The sequence below is a fragment of the Homarus americanus genome, unplaced genomic scaffold (genome assembly GCF_018991925.1).
Source record: "Homarus americanus isolate GMGI-L3 unplaced genomic scaffold, GMGI_Hamer_2.0 scaffold6392, whole genome shotgun sequence".
Taxonomy (NCBI): Eukaryota; Metazoa; Arthropoda; class Malacostraca; order Decapoda; family Nephropidae; genus Homarus; species Homarus americanus.
In genome coordinates, this window is record NW_024722078.1 from 491,169 (window position 1) to 513,428 (window position 22,260).

Sequence of the window (22,260 nt, forward strand, 5' to 3'; positions counted from 1 at the left end):
TATAAGGTAATATGGTTTTATACCGGTTCCTCCTACCACCACACACCTCTCGCTTCCATTAATCGATTCGACCATCGAGCTTACGTCACCTGGGCTGTTAGGTCAGGTCAGGTCAGGTCAGGTCAGGTTAGGGTGTTTAATTTTTAGTTAATAAGCTCTGATGTCCGAGGAATTCGAAGATCCACTTAAATATGGAACCCTGGGGACGTGCAACAAGACAGCCTGTTGTAGAGAGTTGTGGCATATCAAGACTCGTGACTTAACCTGAGTTAAATGGCTAAAAATGTAACGCCCAACGTGGGGCTCGAACCCACGACCCCGAGATTAAGAGTCTCGTGCTCTACCGACTGAGCTAGCCGGGCTTGTAAACCATGGGTTTATTATCTATAAATATTTTGTCTAACAAATAAATAAATAATTGAAAAATAGTTACTTTTATAAAAAAATTCGAATAAGTTGAGTTAACCAGTATTTTAAAGGATAACTTGTTAACATAATCATTAATTTGTAGAAATTAATGATGAAGATAATTAATTGCCCCAAGCTTGTTAGATACGAGTACGAACGTGGACTGTACAGGAAAGCCATCGGTATGGATGCTCACTCACTGGGTGCGAGGGTTGGTGTGTTGTATATTACATATTAGTTTTTTTCAAAGAAGTTAATCTATAATTAATCGGAGTTAATCGATTAATTTGATGAAATTTTGATTAAGTTAACTAGAATTTTAAAAGTAAACTTTTTTTTTACGGGGATTAGCCCACCTGGGCACAGGTCACCCACATCAGGGCCTGGGGGGCGATCATAATAATAATAATAATAATAGTAATAATAATAATAATAATAATAATAATAATAATAATAATAATAATAGTAATAATAATAATAATAATAATAATACAAATAAATAAAAATGTTAATAAAAAATAAAAAATTTAATAATAATAAATAAATAAATACAAAAATGAAAAAATAAATTAAGAGCGAGAAACAATATAATGTACAGTATGTATGTTGTGTTGTAAATAGTAAGAGAAACAATTGAGACCCTGCAATTGTGTGTAAATGAGGCAGAAAGTCAGATCAGCAATATTAATGGTGCCATATGGCAGCAAGGTCTACCATAAGACAACACATTATGCTTCCAATATCTTTCGAGGTGGTAGTGCCTCCCTGTGTGGTAGCTGCCTGCTACTTGGCGAGCCAAACATTTCCCCGAGATATTTTTCTTTTCTACGACTCTTGGCAGTCTTACAGGAACGAAGAGACATTCTCAAAACCTCGAACATTAAATTTTCTCTCCGTACGTAAGAATGAATCTAATCATATCGTTTAAATGGGCGGACAAACCTGGTGTTGGATCTATACCAAGCCTCCACTGTAGACAACTTGTTATCAAAAACTCAGTTTAGGGACAATATTTAATATACGAATTTTGGAGACTCTGGACCTAAGATTATGGTGTTTTTCTTCTATTCCAGACGTCTATTACTTGTATGATTCTTTGATCAATAATATGCTTGATTTATTGCCAAGGTCTTGTGTTATTTCTGTGGCTGTATTACTAAGATGTTGTTTCCTTCATGCTGAATATGACCCAGTAAGGTTATATTTACTCGAGTATTTTTTAATATCATAATATTCTGCGTGTTTTGAATTAGTTCCCGGGCACCGGTACTTCCCACGCACCACACCCTCGCTGGCTGGTAGTTAATTGCCTTATGCCTGATTTACATTACATAACTTCACCACCCGGTCATATTTTGCTAAACCGATCTCGTTTATTACTTTGTGAAACTCAGTAGTCTGTAACTGATTTCTATATTTGGAGGAAATTCATATTTTTTTTTTCTAGAATTTTTCATATTTTAATTGACTTATAGAGTTCTATCTTCAAAACTTTGAATATAGACATACACACAGATTATGAGTTTTTAACACCTTTATTTTGCCAGTTCACGTGTGTTCATTAGTGTCAGTGGCGGATCCAGGGGCGGGGGCACCTGGGCACGTGCCCCCACCCAATTTAATATGGCCTCAAATTATCCCTGAAATTGGTCAGATTTCAAAACTTTTTGTCCCCCCTCCCAACACACCAGAGTGCCCCCCTCCCAACACACCAGAGTGCCCCCCTCCCAACACACCAGAGTGCCCCCCTCCCAATATTTTTCGAGATCCGCCACTGGTTGGTGTGTTTTATGCCTTAAGAAATCTGTCTCAAAGAAAGTTGAAATCTGTTTGGGATTATGAAATACTGATTTGGCTAATATTGACGACAGACCCGCGGATGAGTTACATGTTTTACTGTTTTATTATCTTACTTTATTTTCATCAGTGAGTTCTGATATTATAATCATTTCTTGTGCAAATGCTTCGTTTTGGTAGATAATTAGGTTGTGTAGGAGCTACTTTGTCTTCTCGGCGGTAATGCGCAGGTGACATCTCATCCCAGGTGTAAAAAGGCAGTCATATTGACGTATTTCAAAACACTAGCTGCCCGGGCTTGATCAAAGCCGATACTCAATGTATGCTTAAGAACCGTTCGATACAGACGGCTGCTCTCACGTCCACAAATAACGTAAAATTATACCATATCATAGTAAGTTTCTTCTGTTTAATTAACCAGGGGGTATATACCGGCTAGAAAGTTAGGTAAGATTAGGTAGGTTTGTTTGGTAAGGTTGGTGAGGTCTTCTAACAACGCTTCTGCTGCTTGTTTTTCATATCAACTAAGGTTAGGTTAGGTTTAATTTAGATATAACCACTTTTTAACACATTTGCACAAACTACGACAGTGTCCACTATAAAACACAGTGAAATTGCGACTTTTTATAATCGTTTTCTATGAAAAATCGGCCGCGGGTTAATCATCAATAATTACCTCTGATGTTACTGTCATATACAGATTACTTCAAACAGTGATAAACTTAGATAACTGTTGCAATGTTTGACTGCGTAATAACTTTTGCAATGTTTGACTGTGTGCGAGGCTGTGTATGTAACGTAAATATGGAAGCCTTGTTTTAGACAATCTTATCTCATGTTATGGAAGTCTTGTTTTAGACAATCTTTATAGAGTAATTAACGCATGTTAAATAAGCCCGGCTAGCTCAGTCGGTAGAGCACGAGACTCTTAATCTCGGGGTCGTGGGTTCGAGCCCCACGTTGGGCGATGTTTTTAGCCATTGCACTGTTGCAATGAGGAGACGTCTAAACACAATGTCTCGGTGACGCCATAACCAGTGGTAAACAACGTTTCTTGACAAAGTGTGGACTTAAGAAGTAATAAGTAGAAATAGTTCTGTGAAACCATGACTTAACAACCGCTCGTGAATGATTATAGTTGTGTCATGTATTCTATAAAATGACTGGTGAACACTGTCATGCCACATTCCTTCATGACGGGATCACCCAGGTTAAATCAAGAGTCTTGGGACATGAACCACATCACTATACCTGTTTGTTTCTGTTTAAACGGCTTTTCGATTTTCATGGACATCAGAACATAAAGTTTTGGACCACGTGCAGATTAGCCCACTTAATTTCAACTAATAATTAATCACCCTAAGCCTAACCTAACCTCACCTAACCTAACTTAACCTAATCTTATAAAGACATCTTACAGAATGTTCTCAGTTGGCAGCAGGAGGCGTGTCGTGGTAATGAAGCAGGGATATAATATGCTCGCTCACACAGTAACACTCGCGGGGTATAAAAGTGGACATGACCACCACCACAAGCATCTCTGTCGTCCATGTCGGGTTGAGCCTCACAGATCCTCATGCCCGAACACATACTGCCACCAGCCAGCGGGGGTGTGGTGTGTGGGAAGTAGCGGTGCCCGGGAACTAATTCAAAATACACAGAATATTATGATATTAAAAAATGCTCGAGTAAATATAACCTTACTGGGTCATATTCAGTTTGAAGGAAACAACATCTTAGTAATACAGCCACAGAAATAACACAAGACCTTGGCAATAAATCCAGCATATTATTGATCAAAGAATCATACAAGTAATAGACGTCTGGAATAGAAGAAAAACACCATAATCTTAGGTCCAGAGTCTCCAAAATTCGTATATTAAATATTGTCCCTAAACTGAGGTTTTGATAACAAGTTGTCTACAGTGGAGGCTCGGTATAGATCCAACACCAGGTTTGTCCGCCCATTTAAACGATATGATTAGATTCATTCTTACGTACGGAGAGAAAATTTAATGTTCGAGGTTTTGAGAATGTCTCTTCGTTCTTGTAAGACTGCCAAGAGTCGTAGAAAAGAAAAATATCTCGGGGAAATGTTTGGCTCGCCAGTTATGCCGAAGACGAATAACTTTTCCAAGTTTTGTTTGACTTGTGTTATGTTGTGCTGGAGTGTGTGACAAACTTCTGCCGCGACCCAGACGAATATGATTGGGCCTAATCCGTGTATACACAACAAATTCTTTTACCCTGTGTTTGTTCAACTGGAAGAGAAGAAAGTTCTGTTTGTGTGTAAGTCTGTAGAGCATATTAAATTTATATGACATAAGAGAGATGTTCTAACTATTAAAGCGAATTTCATGGTGGCGTCTTTACCTTTGTTGTGTTGTAATGATGCATATGAAGTATTTTACCTGTTTATAGTACGACCCAACGATCGACCAGACTGATAAAACGTGTTTTCTTTCCTTGTGAGGGATATTTTCCTTTATTTTCCAGTACAGCTTAACGCAGCGAACGACCTATTATTTGTGATCCTTGTTCTGTGAGAGACAAATTAAGGTGAATGGGTGATATTGTTTTCTCACATTAAATTAGCAGTTCCTCATCAAGCATCTCCAGTCGATGATAATGAAGGTTCTTGAAGGAGACTTTTTCGACTGTATGTTCGTTTTAATTCTTCACAGTTAGTGAAACGAAACAAAAAAACACGTTTTATAAACCAAAAATGTATTTTATGTTTTTATTAAAGCAATTATAAAACTTCCTTAAGCCAATCTGGCTTATATATAATTAGTAACATTTGAACTGTACTTACCTGATGCAACTAAGTTCATTTAATGGATTCAACTAACATGTTACTATTCCCTAATCTAATATCATATTATGAAAGTATAATACAGAGAATTATGTACAATAGTGTAAAGACTTACTGTGTCCAGTGTATGTTGGACTGTGGTACCGTACTGGTAATGGACCGGGTACTGTACGCGTTGAAACAGGCTCTAGGAAGCTGCCACTACTAGAGTAGTCCACTGGGCTGGGGCCACGAGTCAGTGAGCATCTGAGTCTCATTGGGGAAGGAAGGTTCTGTCTGGGTCAGTTTAGATATAATGCACATGTACGTACTCAATCTCACACTGTCTGTCTGTCTGTCTGTCTGTCTGTCTGTCTGTCTGTCTACCTATCTATCTATTTATAAGTCTACCTCTCATTAGGGGCCAAGAACATAATCCAATGCGGTAATCCTCCACTAATCCGCCTTTACAAATAATCCCCGAATTACTGGATCAGGGGAACGTTTTACCCTCTCGTTCTTACATACATTTTACGCATTAATTTGCATATTTTTGTTTTTAAAGACTATAGTGTCGATTATCATATTTTCTGTATTTCTTTAAAGATTTTATTTTCATGATTTTTTTTTATTATTGTTATTAATAAAATTAACAAATAAACAATGATAATCGTAATAATAATGTTCTTATTGCTTTTGTTGTGGTTTTGTTGGTATTTCATAATAACTTTATATCAGTAAAGGCTCAGTCCTTCGATTTTCATGATAATTATATTTACTAAGGTGTAAAGAAGAAACATTCAGGATATAATTTATGTTTCTTTTGCAGTCACACACACACACACACACACACACACACACACACACACACGAGACAGTTTTTTCCTTCACGCGTACACCGAGGCATTTGATTAATACTGGCTGGCGTAAATTACATTTCCAGCTGAGATGTTCAAGTACGAAAAAAATAAACAAATAAATAAAAAAATAAGAAGAAAAAAATACAATATACAACAGGAACAAAATTAGACGCGGCGGAGGAAACTAAATACAACACATCCTCTTTATAGGTACTACTTAATATAAAGATGTTATGGTTGGTGTAGCTGTGTCTCTCCTTCACTAAGTTCTTTATAAGGAGAGTCAGTACACTGGAGATGATTATGGTCATTAATTCTACGTGTCTGATAGTGTGAGTTGATAACATTTAGAGCCCTTATCGAGAGTTTCTAAGAGGATGCAACCTGTTCTCTCTCTCTCTCTCTCTCTCTCTCTCTCTCTCTCTCTATTATATTCACAGCACTGGCGCCTGTTTTGTTGTCATTGTGTTTATTCTAGTTATGATTTATTCCATCTTTATTTCCGGCTCAGATCTATTTTTTTCCAATTTCTAGTTAATCAAATTTTTTCTGAGTTGTAGATTTTTATTTAATTTTTTTTTCTTTTAATTCCGCTTCAAAAAAAAAAACCACTGTTAGAGGCAGTCGACTCACAACACGGTATATTTTTTTTATAGAGAACTTCTCTTTCTATTCTCCAAGCTTGGGGGAAAAAAGTAATACACCCACCCCGCCCCCCCAAAAAAAAAATCCAACTCGGTTTTTTCCAGATTTTTGCATACTGAGCGGCAGTTGTGTAGGGCGGCACCTGCTTCCTGTCCCTCTACCTGGAATAAACTCATTCTCTGCCTCCCATCAATGTTTATTTTTATTATTTTTCTCTGTGTGTAGAGAAAATGTGCTTCTTGTACAAAAATACACACACACACACACACACACACACACACACACACACACACACACACACACACACACACACACACACACACACACACATCCTGTCTTCTGGTATTTTTGTCATTGATTTAGTCGGGAAAAATATAATCTTTATACCGTGTTTTCATTGATCATTACCGAGATAAGTTTTCTCTACAACAACTACATTAAGAAGATATGTTTTCTGGTTATGTTAACTATAAACATCAATATAGAATAGAAATATTTGGTATACTTTAAAATATATACAATTATACAGTATACACGGAGATCAGTTAATAAATACACAAAGCGGTATTACCTCACTATAAATATACAATACATTCCACCATTAATACATTTATATGACCAAAGCGAAAAAAAAAATAAAAAAAAATAAAAAAAATAACATTGTTTTGATGGGATGTATCATAGCTCGGGGTATTATGCACTTCATCGCTGTGAACATTTGCATTTTTACCTCACAACTCGAATTACGTAATGTGAAGCCCACCACACTGTGACGGCCATTATGAACTCTCCTCCTCTGTACACAATCAACACCATTATTGTTGACTATTTACACAGGGACGAGGTGGGGTGGGTTGGGGTGGGTTGGGGTGGGGTGGGTGGGTAAGTGGGGTTGGTGGGGCCTGTCTGTGTAGTAAATGCTTTTGTGGACACTGGGTTCAAGTGTGTGGGATGCGGGGGACGAATTTCCTTGTATACATGTGAGTGTGTTTCTGAGTGTGATAGTGTTATTCCTATGTTTGAGTGTGTGTGTGTGTGTGTGTGTGTATGACTGAATAATGAAATACGAGTATATTTTGATATGTATGTATGTATGTATGTATGTATGTATGTATGTATGTACTGGTGTTTATGTGCCCTTGTGTATGATCGTAGTCCCTCTCTCGTCAGTATAGTTACAGCTACACTAAGACAACTGACTGTTAGATACTGTACATGTTCTCAGTATACTCACATGAACCCGAGTCGTTTTTTTACTTTATGGAATAGTGTCCAAGGCTCTCTTAGACGCCTAATCCTTCTGTGTCTCCAGTAAAAATCTGTCTCAAGACGTTCAACAGACAAACGAATGAAACCAAATAGGGGAGAAATAGTTGATGATGAACGTAAATAAGCAGAGAGAGAGAGAGAGAGAGATTGACGAGTAGACAGACAGGAAGAGAGAATGTTACATCAAAAGCGAAAACAGAAATAGGCAAACATAGACAAACTGAAGGAAATGGGATATAAAACAGCTTAGGGATAAAGACAGACACAGAGCCCGACACAGACAGACACAGAGCCGACACAGACAGACACAAAGCCGACACAGACAGATACAGAGCCGACACAGACAGACACAAAGCCGACACAGACAGACACAGAGCCGACACAGACAGACACAATGCCGACACAGACAGACACAGAGCCGACACAGACAGACACAATGCCGACACAGACAGACACAAAGCCGACACAGACAGAGATACAGACAAAGAGGGACAGAGATACATACAGACGACCGAAGTACAGGTGTGGGTGTGGTAGTGTGTCGCTGGTGTAGTTGTCCAGAGTGTCGTGTAGTGGACGACCCAACACGGCAGGGAGCCTCTAGTGTTAAGCATGTGCTGGCTCCTTACCTCCCATCTTCTCCCCCCTCATATCCCCTCTCCTATCCTTTCCTCTCCTCTCTAGAACTTCCCCTCCTCTCTCTCTCTCTCTCTCTCTCTCTCTCTCTCTCTCTCTCTCTCTCTCTCTCTCTCTCTCTCTCTCTCTCCATAGTCGTTTACATAGAAACCGAACACACAAGTTTCACTCCCTTTCCTTTCCTCGCGTCTCTCTTTCTATTTCCTCCCCAACATTCGACACCTACCTTAACACTCTCACACGCACACACTCTCTCCACACACACACACACCACTATCACCCTCACCACACTCTCCCTCACCACTCGGGTATCTGATCCCCCTCTCGTTATACTCACCGTGTCGGCTTTTCTCCTCTCGTCTAAATCTTATTCGTGTGTGTGTGTGTGTGTGTGTGTGTGTGTGTGTGTGTGTGTGTGTGTGTGTGTGTGTGTGAGTAGAGTGTGTGTGTGTGTGTGTGTGTGTGTGTGTGTGTGTGTGTGTGTGTGTGTGTGTGTGTGTGTGTGTGTGTGTGTGTGTAGGTGTGTGTGTGTGTGTGTGTTAATACATCATCTAGAGGTGTGTTAATAAAACATTAAAGCGTCCAGGTATAAAGCAAGCAATACTCTCTATTCCTCTTACCTTTGTTATTTACCTGTATTTATCTCTCTATTACCTGTTGCTTTTGCTATCACACACACACACACACACACACTTGGGTTCTATATTCACGGATTCCATTACAACTTTTGGAGGGCAAATAAACTAGAATTTAATGTATTCAGGCTTTTGTAAATTAATTATTCCCAGCTGATGTAAAGTTGTGTATGAACAAAACATTGAAATGCACACACACACACACACACACACACACACACACACACACACACACACACACACACACACACACACACACACACACACACACACACACACACACACACACACACACACACACACACACGCACACACACACACACACACACACACACACACACACATTGAATACACACACACACACACACACACACACACACACACACACACGACATATTAATATTGGTCAATATTACCACACACACACATTCATTCAGTGGTGTGTGTTTTTGTAATTATTAAACATTTGATTATATAATATTTTCTACCCTGTGTTCTTGCTGCGTAAATATGACGTGTGAATGTGGTGTTTTTGTGTGTGTGTGTGTTTGTTTGTTTTATTTTTTACATGGTGTTGATACAGTCTGAGTAAAACACACCGAAGTTGCCTGACACAATTTTTTGTTTCTAGTTTGAATGTATTATGACTAGCAGCAACACCAGTACCTAAGAAAGGACCAAATCTCTCGGGTATTTTAGAAGTATTATTTTACTTTCTCTCAACACGGGAAACTTAGACATTTTATCTTTGCGATCAATAGTTTAGACAATTCTATTACCGAGCTTTAAACTGAACAGAAGATCCCGCGGGTATTTTACTAGTGTGTGTGTGTGTGTGTGTGTGTGTGTGTGTGTGTGTAATCCATAAATGCCACATTACCTTCTATAGTGCAACACGCCAAAGCCCAAGGCCATTTACCTATGTGGATCCATTAAAATAGATTACCAACAGGTGTGAAATAATTTGAGTTAAATGGTTCAATCTGGCTGGCATTTCAGTACATAATATAACTTATTTTTTTTAACTCTCCTGGACATAACATATTTCTTATACCTGTGGCTCCTGTTGTCTCGGTATCTGTTATCAAAATCTTTCGTCCGTCGTGTCATATTGCCTCACACAAAACCGTAAAGATACTTTTTTGGCGCGAGTGGTAACTGGTTGTATTACATGACTCCCTACTGTTTTACTATTAATTTCCCGATCACCCATCACACAGTTTATAGAGAATAACTGTACTCGACTCTTTGTGATATTTTACGTCGTCATGACCAGCGGGTATGAGTTTTAAATTATACTGTAAAGCTTTGAGAGGACATGAAACACTCGTAGTAGCGGTGATGGTGAGCCTCGGGTTAAAGCAGTAACAAGACGCCCTCCTGAGCTGAGCTTCGGATACAAATGGCTCAGTTTAAGTCTTGTTAAACGGCAGTAACACAACACCGGCCATAAACCTGCCTGCCCCTAGTAGTGCTCCACATTTTAAGAGGCTGTGTTGTTTGTGTTCATGCCGCGGCAACTGGTTCACAGGTGGTGGAGGACGACCCTTTGACACCTGGGACCTGTATTCCCTCAAAACTGGGTCTCTGTGCTTCCATCTTCTTCGCTTATGATCGAAATTGATGTTTTTTGATTTGTGTAAACTAAATTTTGAATTTTCGGTTTAATTTATCACCAAATTGTCTCGAAAATATGAGTTTCGCCTTAACATGACCTTAACGTTCGAACTTCATTAACCTCAAAACAAAGCAATTCTCTCTCTCTCTCTCTCCCACACAATATACGGTGGAATATGTGCTTTTAACATTATCTTCTCATTCTACAAATATTTTGGTTTTAAATATATTAATAAACGCATCATTCGTACACTAACTCTTACCTTCATTACTGCACACTCACAACCCATCACACACACTCCTAACTACCTGTTGTGTATCACCTTCATAAATAAACACACTGGAAATATTGAAGGGGTTTTGTTTGTGTGAATAGTAATAAAATATATATACATGTACAAACACACATTTATATTTTATATGGATTGGATAATGTGACCACCCGCATGACATGGTAAAACTCAACTCGTGGGACCTCCAGTCAATTCCCCTGTAGTTATGATCCATAAAGGTTATATAACTTTTTGTTTATGTACACACTGTAATAGTCTAAATATTTCAACAGTCTCTACATATTCATGGAGTAATTTCAGTCCATGTAGTGCCTCATGATTTTTTTTTTATAAATACTAATTTATTACGTGTTGGCAATAGATATATCGTAGGGTCCATATTTGTGTGTTGGGACGAGGGTGAAGAGGTACGCCAGGCGCTAGTTAATGCTAGTGCTGGAGTTAATTATTTTTTTATGATATGAGCCTTTGACTGAGTCCCTCCCTCTCTCCCATTTCCCTTCCTATTCCCCCCTCTTCCCCTCTCTCACCTCCTCCCCCCTCCAGCCACCGAAGACAAGGAAAACAAAGATATCCGCCAGGTGCCTCGACGCGACTTTTTATTTTTATTACCGAGAGACTAGAATGGTACCGCAATATACCAGGCTAATGAATAATGGCTCTATTATGTGTGTGTGTGTGTGAGAAGGTCATGACTGAGACGATGTAGTTGAACACGAAGGAGTTATTATATGACGGGAAGAAAGAAGAAGAAGAAAGAAGAAGAAGAAGAAGAAAGAAGAAAGAAGAAGAAAGAAGAATTCATATCCTTCTTATACAGATATTTTTCTACCTTATATAACATGTACAGTCGCTCCTCTCTCTCTCCGGTAGGTATCTCTACGGAGGTGATCGGTGAATTTCAAAATGAACACTACGACTCTTTTTTTTTCTGAGACTCTGAAACACAAACTACTATATACCCCGTTGGAAATATTAGACATTACTTCACCATAACATTCAGGACATCTGTTGTTTTGTTCACTTGGTTACAGGAGCTTACTGTGTACTGCATAGTTTAAAGATCCCTATTAGACTTAGACTGAGTACACGACTATCCGATTTAAATGAGACTTGAGTTATATTGGTAATAATGAGCATTAAGTGTGGTGGATTTTTGTGTTTTAGAGAGAGAGAGAGAGAGAGAGAGAGGTAGAGTGGATAATGTGATGCTGATGTTATTGTATCATGATCCCCCTCCCACCACACCTTCTGCAGGATGGCGGCGCCCCTGACCGTGGTAATATTGGTGCCATAAATAACACCGCTGGTGACACCCACACACGTGATATATAGTAGTCAGGGGTTATATGGCTATGCGTCATTTTACCCATAAATATGAGGTTGAATTTTTGTTTTTGCTTTTCTTTCCAACCTCGATATTTTCATCAGGGTACGTGTGTTGGAGGGTACGTGTGTAGGAGGGTACGTAAGTGTATGGGAGGACATGTGTAGAGGGCATGTAGGAGGGTACGTAAGTGTATGGGAGGATTGTGTGTTGGAGGGTACGTGTGTAGGAGGGTACGTAAGTGTATGGGAGGGTATATGTTTGTGTGTGGTAAGGTATACGTAACTATGGGAAGGTATCTTAAGTGTGTGTGTGTGTGTGTAGGGTGATTGCGTAGGTGTATGGAGGTGTTGGGTAGGGAAGGGAGGGAGGAGGACAGGGTTAGAGAGAGAGAGAGAGAGAGAAGAGAGAGAGAGAGATTTACCATCTGAGATATTGGTGGTGGTGGTGGTGATGGTGAACGCTTGTCACTCTTTATTGATGCGTCATGAAGATTAATTGTTTTGAGTGAAGCGTAAATGTTGTTTGTGTAGTGCTATCACGTGGAAAAATGATGCAGGAGTTGGTGTGTGTGTGTGTGTGTGTGTGTGTGTGTGTGTGTGCTAAACAGTTTGAGGATCAGCAAGTGGTGAAGTTTGCGTGTCTTTACCATTGAAGTTTTGATTTCTCTCTCTAAAAAAAAATAATGCCATCAACAACATTTACAGTATGTGAGCTTGATTAAATAACATTTGACGTGTCATTTTACAGAAGAATATAGGTCCTAGCTCACTGCACTGCGGAACATCACTCGTCATTGATATAGATACGAGGATTTTGCGTCTTTAAGCACTATACACATTGATTAAGGTCTAATCGTCATTTACCTATATCTTCCTTAATTAATCATTTAACCATCAATTATATCCACTCAGATCAATTTTCCATCCCATGAGTTGTAATGTCGAACGTCTTAGCGAATTTATTGCCAAATGTTTCTCAGTAGCACCGCCCTGTTGTAGTGTTCTGACCAAACATGTAGAACCGGGTCACGAAGAACCAGGAGAAAAAGACAAGTGTGTAGAGACCATCACCTGAATATGCAGTAGAGAGTTGAATATCTCTTGGTTGTGTGACTGGGTAGGTAGGTGCCTGTCGTCCCTGGGAAACGAGGACAGAGAAAAAAAATGAACGTCGATGCAGTGAGAGAGAGGAAAAAAAAAGAATTCAGTTCTTTTGATTCTTTTAATCCCAAAGGAAACAAAAATAAATCTTGGTTTTGATTCTCCAGTTTATATCTGTATTCACCTTGTTCACATTTCTTTATCATTAATGTATTTATTTATGTATTTATCACATCTGTCACTTCCTTTTCGTACGCCGCTGCCCAAAGGAAAATAAATACCAAATTTCTTCCACTCTGGATTCCTTAACTTACTCTAAGAGTCTAGATGTTAGTGTAGGAACATTAACTTCTAGTGCATGGTAATATCGGTGTTACAGGGAGGATTTAAACACAGAGGAATACAAACTATATTAAATTCGTATAACATTTTCTTAGTTCTTAATGAATTGTTGATGACTAGTTTTACTCCTACCATATTAAATACACCTTAGTTATTTGAAGCTCAGACGTACATTAATACACTAACATTACTGAAGAGACAGGTATGGGATGGGTGAATGGGTAAGGAGGGAGGCGATATGTTATTCATCCAAGGAAATAATTATTCTCAGAGGGATATACACTATACAGCCTTTACTTTCAACTCTTGGTATACCGTCAATACTTTGGTCTATACAGCGAGAGTTGTCCCGAGTGAAAAGATAAGCCGCTGGGTATCGTGAGGGCTGTCTTCCATCTCCCTGTCACTTACAGTCTCTAAATGCCTTTTACTATGATTAAACTGCCCGGCGTCGTACTGCTGGGCGGCGCTGGCTACTCGATATCCAGTCATCCCTCTTTTTAGGCTATTGAGTGGTGACAAATTTTTTATTAGCCGAGACATCTTCCCAGACCACAGGCGTAGACTCTATGTGCATTGTGTGTAGATTCTCATTTGAAGTGGTAGATTGATCTCTTTTAGGTTTATTGTACGCTGATTTTGTCACTTCGATCCTGTTACATCAGGTACCCGAAGTAGTTAACCGTTCAGCTGCTGTCTTGGGGTCTCCACGGGTTAACTCGACTGAAGCTTGTTTATGTACCGTGTGTGATGAATCAATGTGAACTTGCATGACGATTTTTTTACTGTATCTTTCTATCTGTCTGTCTGTCTGTCTTTAGCCACGGCAGAAGAATGGTGACCGAAATAGCTATGCGAGTTATGAGAATCTTACCCTGCTCTTTTTTTTTTTTTTATTTTATTTTGCGTGTGTGTTAATGTTCCGTTTCATACAAATTCTTTTTCTTCTGCACTTCATCAGCTCATCAGAAAGCACTGTTAATTTATCACAAACTCAAACCTAGTTTTTCCCTACGTCTCTGTCACATGCCAGATGTTTCTCTCTCTAATGGAGTTTGGAAATGAAATTAATAATAATAACATACATACACAACCCTTAGATATAAAAGGAACACTTACAATATTTTCTGAATATTTTAGTATTATTTAATATGTTTATCTTCTGGGTCTGAATGTGTGTGTATTATGTAAATTATTCACTAATTATAATACATATCAAGACCTGTATGATATTATCTATATAGCACTGATGGCGCGAGACCTGCCCTAAACAGCGTTAGTGTATTATTGGAAGCATCACGGATAACCTTTTTGTAAGGGGGGGGACGTACTGTAGGAGGACTGTAGGTGTTGTGTGGGTGTGACTGTAGGTGTTGTGAGGACTGTAGGTGTTGTGTGAGTGTGACTGTAGGTGTTGTGTGGGTGTGACTGTAGGTGTTGTGGTGTGACTGTAGGTGTTGTGGGTGGACTGTAGGTGTTGTGTGGTGTGACTGTAGGTGTGGGTGTGACTGTAGGTGTGTGGGTGTGACTATAGGTGCTGTGTGTGGGTGTGACTAGGTGTTGTGGGTGTGACTGTAGGTGTTGTGTGAGTGACTGTAGGTTTGTGTGAGTGTGACTGTAGGTGTTGTGTGGGTGTGACTGTAGGTGTTGTGTGGGAGGACTGTAGGTGTTGTGTGGGTGTGACAGTAGGTTGTGTGGGTGTGACAGGGTGGGTGTGACAGTAGGTGTTGTGTGGGTGTGACTGTGGTGTTGTGTGGGTGTGACTGTAGGTGTTGGGGGTGTGACAGTAGGTGTTGTGTGGGTGTGACTATAGGTGTTGTGTGGGTGTGACTGTAGGTGTGTTGTGTGGGTGTGTGTGACTGTAGGTGTTGTGTGAGTGTGACTGTAGGTGTTGTGTGGGTGTGACTGTAGGTGTTGTGTGGGTGGACTAGGTGGTGTGGGTGTGACTGTAGGTTGTGTGGGTGTGACTGTAGGTGTGGGGTGTGACTGTAGGTGTTGTGTGACTGTAGGTTGTTGGTGGGTGGACTGTAGGTGTTGTGTGTGGGGTGTGACTGTAGGTTGTTGTGTGGTGTGACTGTAGGTGTTGTGTGGGTGTGACTGTAGGTGTTGTGTGAGTGTGACTGTAGGTGTTGTGGAGTGTGACTGTAGGTGTTGTGTGGGTGTGACTGTAGGTGTTGTGTGGGTGTGACTGAAGGTTGCTGTGTGGGTGTGAATTGAGTAGGGTGACTGTAGGTGTTGTGGGTGTGACTGTAGGTGTTGTGGGTGTGACTGTAGGTGTTGTGTGGGTGACTGTAGGTGTTGTGTGGGTGTGACTATAGGTGTTGTGTGGGTGTGACTATAGGTGTTGTGTGGGTGTGACTGTAGGTGTTGTGTGAGGTGACTGTAGGTGTTGTGTGGGTGTGACTGTAGGTGGGTGTGGGTGTGACTGTAGGTGTTGTGTGGGTGTGACTGTAGGTGTGTGGGTGTGACTATAGGTGTTGTGTGGGAGTGACTATAGGTGTTGTGTGGGTGTGACTGTAGGTGTTGTGTGGGTGTGACTGTAGGCGTTGTGTGGGTGTGACTGTAGGTGTTGTGTGGGTGTGACTGTAGGTGTTGTGTGGGTGTGACTGTAGGTGTTGTGTGGGTGTGACTGTATACCCACAACACTTACATATACATTCATTCACACCGTTGTTCTATATGTCTCTCCCCTCCTTCACAGACACTCTCAGACACTCTACCATAGTCCTCCCTGAAAAAGAAAAAGAAAACGTTAATTGAAAGAGAAGATGGTGAGTTGTAAAAAAAGAACTAACCTCTTAACCATCTATATTGTATAATGTTGTATACGTTTGTTATATTCAGTAAAGGAAATCTGTGACCTAAAATAAAGTAGTTGTATAGTAGTAATGGTCTTTATGGGTGAGAGATAACTGACCTCTCTAGTCACGGATCTCACCCGTGTATGGGAGTCGTGATGGTGATAAACAGAGTACTAGAGTAGGAACAACCCAAATACCATTATCGTCATCATTATCATCATCATCACTATCATTATCATCATCATCACTATCATCATCATCATCATCACTATCATCATCACTATCATCATCATCATCACTCATCATCACTATCATCATCATCATCACTATCATCATCACTATCATCATCATCATCATCATCACTATCATCATCACTATCATCATCATCATCACTATCATCATCACTATCATCATCATCATCATCATCATCATCATCATCATCATCACCATCATCATCCTATCATCATCATCATCATCATCATCATCATCATCACTATCATCAGCATCATCATCACTATCATCATCATCTATCATCACCATCATCACCATCATCATCACTATCATCATCATCATTATCATCATCACTATCATCATCATCATCACTATCATCATCATCACTATCATCATCATCATCATCACTATCATCAGCATCATCATCACTATCATCATCACTATCATCATCATCATCACTATCATCATCACTATCATCATCATCATCATCATTATCATCATCTCTGGACGTCATATACAATAGACAGCGTGATAAATGAAACAAATACCCTTGTTGAATAAAGAAAATGAACAATTAATTTTGCTCTCATTTGCCCTGTCAGTCGTGAGTCCAACTTTTTTCTTTTTTTTTACTTTTCACAGCGAGTTTCTGGAAAATGTATTAGAGGCACACGGGACTTGGGAGAATTTTCACATTGGAATAATTTGGACACGTGAATGTTTTTTTTTGTTCAGTATAATGGTACAACGAAACTCGCTCTATTTTTATTGTTTTAATAGTATCTCTAATTTAAGTTTTCAGAGGAATTATAGTAGAGTGAATCTTGGTGTTGTGTGGGTGTGATTGGTGTTGTGTGGGTGTGATTGGTGTTGTGTGGGTGTGATTGGTGTTGTGTGGGTGTGATTGGTGGTGTTGTGTGGGTGTGATTGGTGGTGTTGTGTGGTGTGGTGTTGTGTGGGTGTGATTGGTGGTGTTGTGTGGTGTGATTGGTGTTGTTGTGTGGGTGTGATTGGTGTTGTGTGGGTGTGATTGGTGTTATGTGGGTGTGATTGGTGGTGTTGTGTGGGTGTGATTGGTGTTGTGTGGGTGTGACTGGTCTTGTGTGGGTGTGACTGCAGGTGTTTTTACTAATCCTCGCCAGGTGTCGCCCAGGTGTAGGTCCCGGGGGCCATAGTTAGTAAATTCAGACTCACGAATAATAAGAATGAGGAACCCACACCAGTTTTGGTCTTCAATCATCTCGCAACTCCCGGCCAAATTACTCAAGGGTTCATGACTCATACTCCCGAGAAGTTAACATTGACAAGTTTCTGTAATTGTGTCTTCATTAACCTGAAGTTGTGATATCTTATGGGCCGGTAGGGTGGGGCATCAGCTAGCCCCAGATATAATATGAAGACTCGACTCAGTAATGCTCTCTGTAATGCTAATCAACTTTTGTTAAATCATTCTTTGTCCGCCTATAACATTAGCGGTAACTACAGACGTTCTATCTCTCTTGATACGCGAGGTGCTGCAGTACAGGTGGCCCTCTTCTGGACGTTCTCAGTAAACATATCTCCGGCACCAGATGGAATGACCTCACTTTTGATTAGTATTGTGAGGGACGGTTCATCTAGGCCTCTACTAGTAATTTAGTTACGTGATTCACCTTCTTCTCACAATGTTTCTTCATCCCGTTAGAACTAGTGATCGCCACCTTACTGTTGGTACGATCACGGTTCATCCTCTTGTATTTCATGACTAAACAGCCATTCTTTAACCACTCCTGAAGCTGATGATCTTCCTATCCGTCTCGTCGCCACGTCTTTTAATACATGGAAATACCGCTCTACTGTTACTACATACAAATAAACTAAATATAAACTCACTCGTTATTAAAAGCTACTTGAGCCTCAGTATACAGTACATTATAATCTACAGTTGTCAAAATTACCGGGAATATATGAGGAACTCTGTTGAACTCAGCCATCTTATAACTTCTCGAGAGTCCCAAAATCTCTTATTGAAACAGTTGAGTTCACCCAAGTGTCTCCGTCTCGCCTCACAACCCGCGATGCTTATATATTGTACCAGTGTCATTATCCAGCTCCTTCGGGGACGTCTCGTGTGTGTGTGTGTGTGTGTGTGTGTGTGTGTGTGTGTGTGTGTGTGTGTGTGTGTGTGTGTGTGTGTGTGTCCTTTTCTGTTTCTTCATCTCCCATCTCCCTCTTTCTCCTCCTTGATCTGAGGTCCTCTCTCTCTCTCTCTCTCTCTCTCTCTCTCTCTCTCTCTCTCTCTCTCTCTCTCTCTCTCTCTCTCTCTCTCTCTCTCTCTCTCCTCAATTCGTACCAGCTCTATACGGTACCACTCCTATACTCCTCACAGTATTTTTAATTTATCAGCAAAAGTTGACGTCGAGACTTCATGTGATGCCAGTTGGATTTTATTTTCCCCCTTAATGGATTATGGTAATGAAGTTATACTCTCCCACCTTTTTAACTTTGTGGATTCCTGTGTCCCCCAAAATGTATTCTACACTACAGTCTGGCTTTTCTTTTTTATTTATATATACCACCTACACATCCATCGAGCCTCTGATACTTTCTATAATTTTCAGAATTAACAAAAAACCGAAATCGTGTAATTTTTTTTTGGTGATGGGTGGACATATTCATCACATTCATGTTTACTGGATTATATTAATGATCAATGAGGTAAATTATTATTATTAACTCATTAATTTCAATATAATTAATTAAGCAATATATATATCTCTCATGTAAGTAGACAATTAGGCCAAGTTGGGATATAGTATTTTCAACATAATGATCAATGTTATACAGGACCCGCCATAACCTGGATAATGCACTAATCCACCACACAAACACCGGAAAACATTATCCAGCTATTGTATATATTTCAGTCTACCTCTCCAGTTTTATTATAATATCACACACAAAATACGTACACGGTCCTAACTCAATCATATATTCCTGAACGAATTTATGTGGGATATAAGTGAAACGCGTTCATAGGTGTATCTGTGTCGTATTGGTGTCGTGTGGGTGTTATCGACCCAGGCGTTCATACTTGTATTAAAATAAATTTGAGGGGAGTATTTTTACCTGGGGATTTAGGATGTTTGGAGAATAATTATCAGGTATTTAACATAAGTGAACATAAACAGGCAAATATATATATACAAGCTGCCAATTTACGAAAGGACAGAAAAGGTACAGCTGATGTCCTGGGTGGAGAACTCAGTATAAGACCCGGAGAAAAAAGTACAGTACGTCAAAATAGAAAAGAAGTTGGAATGCACGTCTAGCAGTGGTACCCAGAGGTGATTTGACAATGATACCTCGACCATCCAAACATGTTGACTGTGATGATGATGATGGTGATGATGATACGTTTATTCTAATGATAGTGAAGATGATGACTATAATATTGATTACTATAAGTAAATCAGGAGGGAGGGAGAATAATGACGATATCAATAGGGTGATGAACCGAGGAGGATGGCATGATGAGAATATATGTGAAGACAATCGAACTTATAAACACAACAGACAGGAGGACAGACTGTATATGAAACTGGTAACTTAGATTATCTCAACGGTGTGAACGTTGTTCTCGAGGACGACTGTTGTGAGCACTGTTCTCGAGGACGACTTTTGTGAGCTCTGTTCTCGTGGACGACTTTTGTGAGCTCTGTTCTCGAGGACGACTATTGTGAGCACTGTTCTCGAGGACGACTATTGTGAGCACTGTTCTCGAGGACGACTGTTGTGAGCACTGTTCTCGAGGACGACTATTGTGAGCTCTGTTCTCGGGGACGACTGTTATGAGCACTGTTCTCGAGGACGACTGTTGTGAGCACTGTTCTCGAGGACGACTCTTAATAGCCTGTTCTCGAGGACGACTATTGTGAGCACTGTTCTCGAGGACGACTGTTGTGAGCACTGTTCTCGAGGACGACTATTGTGAGCACTGTTCTCGAGGACGACTGTTGTGAGCACTGTTCTCGAGGACGACTATTGTGAGCACTGTTCTCGAGGACGACTGTTGTGAGCACTGTTCTCGAGGACGACTATTGTGAGCACTGTTCTCGAGGACGACTGTTGTGAGCACTGTTCTCGAGGACGACTTTTGTGAGCTCTGTTCTCGAGGACGACTGTTGTGAGCACTGTTCTCGAGACGACTATTGTGAGCACTGTTCTCGAGGACGACTGTTGTGAACACTGTTCTCGAGGACGACTTTTGTGAGCTCTGTTCTCGAGGACGACTGTTGTGAGCGGAAAAACCTCTAGTGTACCATCTGGGGGAAAATAACTTCAGCAAGTCTCCTCGTTGCATAAATTTACATTCATTCTCCTGAGTTATGCTTTTAATTTTTATAGGCTTTGCTAAATATATATATATATATATATATATATATATATATATATATATATATATATATATATATATATATATATATATATATATATATATATATATATATATATATATATATAGCGAGCGTTTTGACATCTGAAATAAATTGGATTTGGTAAGGGAGCTTTTCATGAGACCGGCCCATCAAACCTCGCTTTTTTTCGCTAGAAATACTAACATTGGCTTTCAAAGGAGTTAATAATTGAGCAATTATTTTTTTTAATGAAATGGAAATAGAACTTGGCTAGTGTTTCTTTTTTATAGTATACACCGGTATGTCACTCAGGCTTGTGGCCCCTGAGGTGAGGTATGTCACTACCTAAGTCAACAGGTTAATTATACACAGATTGTTCTTTTGAATGTATAATATCACCTCCCACCTTTGAAAGATATTCTACTTTGATATTCATTTTGAAAACAAACTTATTATTTCCAAGTCATTCGGAAATTTTTCATCTCTATCGTCTCTTGTATTCTCTCCATAAAGTATCTCTACGGAGGTGATCGATGAATCTCAAAATGAACACTGTGACTCCTATTGTCCCGGTAGGGTTGTTAAAATCCTTCGTCCGTTGTGTCATATTGTCTCACACAAATCTGTAAAGATATTTTTTGGGGAGCAAGCGTTACAAGCTTTAGTCATCACTCAACACCCTAACCAAACCTAACATAACCTAACCTAGACACGTTATTTTAGCTTCATAGAATATAAACACACCTTGAACTGAGTCTCATCTCTTCAGGCTAAATTTGGTCTTGTTTTTCTCTTCAAGTCTTTTGAGTTTGTTTCTTCGTTTAAAGTAAATTCGACGTTATAGTTGTGTTTTATTGTGATAATTTATGGTGATTTTTCGCGTCTGTTTTGTCTGTCCAGTCTAGATCGAGGAAAGGCTAATGACACTGTGATAAAGGGAACTTAATTCTAATGGTCTCTCTCTCTCTCTCTCTCTCTCTCTCTCTCTCTCTCTCTCTCTCTCTCTCTTTCCGAACACTTTCCGAGATTCATATACTTCCAATCATTTAATTACTAATCTTTCTCCACTACATAAAGGAAACATCATATGGAGTAGAGGTGACGA

The 22,260-nt window shown here is 39.7% G+C and overlaps 2 non-coding genes across 2 annotated transcripts; one reads left to right on the forward strand and one right to left on the reverse strand.

The window, feature by feature from the left end:
• Positions 1-289: 289 nt before the first annotated feature.
• Trnak-cuu lies at positions 290-362 on the reverse strand. The gene has a single exon. It is a non-coding gene; the product is annotated as a tRNA-Lys (tRNA).
• A 2,737-nt stretch (positions 363-3,099) lies between these two features.
• On the forward strand, positions 3,100-3,172 carry Trnak-cuu. Its single transcript has one exon. It is a non-coding gene; the product is annotated as a tRNA-Lys (tRNA).
• The last annotated feature ends 19,088 nt before the right edge of the window (positions 3,173-22,260 follow it).